The 2,002-nt window shown below is 48.0% G+C and overlaps 1 long non-coding RNA gene across 1 annotated transcript; it reads right to left on the reverse strand.

The window, feature by feature from the left end:
* Positions 1-1,092: 1,092 nt before the first annotated feature.
* Positions 1,093-1,727, reverse strand: LOC148653669 (uncharacterized). The gene is made up of 2 exons (XR_015941729.1): positions 1,618-1,727; positions 1,093-1,538 (listed from the first exon to the last, which is right to left on the reverse strand). It is a non-coding gene; the product is annotated as an uncharacterized LOC148653669 (long non-coding RNA).
* Between the last annotated feature and the right edge of the window lie 275 nt (positions 1,728-2,002).

Raw genomic sequence — 2,002 nt, forward strand, 5'->3', positions numbered from 1 at the left:
AAATCATTTTCGTAGTTAGAAATTATGAAACGCCCTGTTAAAAGCAAGGAAGTTTTTATGCCCGTTGAAGTAAAACAAAATGCCTGACAAAGTATGGCTTGGACAGATTCCAAGTGCTTGTACAAATGTGCTAAAGAAATTATACTTTGAGTATACAGCTTGTCCAAAGTCATCCATTATTAATACTATTAGTAATATCTTCAGTAAAGACTTTGATGCATAAATATTTCTGATAAAGGTAGGTTGTGTACTTTTGTCCAACTGAGCAATCTTGCTTTCATAAAATATACCAACATTTGAATGACTGATGATTAACATGCTGTAATACACAGTTCAAAATTAAAGGCTCGAATGCTGTACATGAGAGGTTAAGCTCCCCCTGGCAGTTTTACAAGGCGACCCCGGATAGTTAGTCACGTGATTCAAGTGATACCGCGTGATACCCCGGTGGGCGTGTCGCGGTATGCCGCGAAATACCTCACCCATTTTGAATGGCTGCATCTGCATGTCTCTGTTGCCCATGATAACTGGGCTTCCCTTCTCACCTGGGCTGAATATGCCCACAATTCTCTATATACCTCCTCCACTAATATGTCTCCGTTCCTCTGTTCACTGGGCTATCAACCCTCGCTCTTCCTCCACACTATTCCCGACTCTGATGTCCCTGCTGTTCGGGCATATTTTTCTTCCCTTCCAGAACTCTGGAAGAAGGCAAGGACTGCTCTGCTTAAGACCTCTAGGAGACGGAAAACTTCTGCTGATAGACTCCGACGCCCCTTTCCCCGTTTACGTCGAGGCCAATTCGTCTGGTTGTCATCCAAGAATATTCCACTCCAGCAACCTTCCCGCAAGCTGGGTCCTCGCTTCATTGGCCCTTTCAGAATTCTATCCCGTGTTACCCCTGTTTCTTACCGCCTCGCCCTCCCCCCCACCCTCAGGATTCACCCCACCTTCCATGTTTCCCTCTTGAAGCCTTACCACAGATCCCCACTTTCTGCTCGGCAACCTCGCCCACCTCCTCCCCGACTGATGGATGGATTTCCCACCTACACTGTGAATAAGATCTTGGACACCCAATGGCGTAGAGGTATCCGCCAGTTTTTGATTGACTGGGAGGGTTATGGTCCAGAGGAACGTTCCTGGGTTTCTGAAGTGGATATCCTGGACCAAAATCTTATTCGAGACTTCCTTCACACCCATCCCGCGCCAGCTATCAGGTCGTCAGGAGCCGACCCTGTGTGGGGGGTACTGTTACGCATTCCACTCGCGCCGCTCTTCCTTCTTGCATTCCCACGCGCACACCCTGTAAAACAAGCTCACGCCGCAAGTAAACGCCAATCACCTTTCTCTCCCGTCTCTATTTTAGTTCTCCTTTTTCCTCACTTCCCCGCTCACTATTGCGGATTCTCTTCGAGCTCCCTAGTGCGCGGTTACCTCTTGCTTCTCTCCGGTTTTCGATCTCCTAGTCTGCCTCTCGTTTTCGGTTTCGCCTTGTGATTTGGATTGCTGCTTCCTCGTTTGTGCTTCCGTGTACTGATCTACTCGCCCGCTTCCTGGATTCGATTTTGCCTAGTGTTTTTGGATTGTTGCTTCCTGCTTGTCTCTCTGTGTGCCGACCTACTCACCTGCCTCCTGGTTTTCGTTTTTGCCTAGCGTATCTGCTTAGTCTCATTCTCTTGTCTTGAGTCCTGCATAGGATCCTATTGCCCAAGCAGCCCTATCTTACAATTGCAGAATTGATGCATATCTCACTGCCAACACTGCAAGCTTGCAAGCACAAAGCAGATTGCAGTCTGCCATTTACTGATCTGTAGCAACCTGAGGATTCTGTTGTTGATTTATACAGATGCAGCCATTCAAAATGGGTGGGGTATTCTGGGGTATACCCCGGTGGGTGTGTCGCCGTATCACACAGTATCACGAGGTTAATCGGGTCATTTGACGTCATGCCGGAAAGTAACCGGCATCACCTTGTAAAACCGCCAGGAGGAGCCAATAAAGC

This window comes from Lepisosteus platostomus, chromosome 10 (assembly GCF_059453375.1).
Source record: "Lepisosteus platostomus isolate fLepPlt1 chromosome 10, fLepPlt1.hap1, whole genome shotgun sequence".
NCBI classification, from domain to species: domain Eukaryota; kingdom Metazoa; phylum Chordata; class Actinopteri; order Semionotiformes; family Lepisosteidae; genus Lepisosteus; species Lepisosteus platostomus.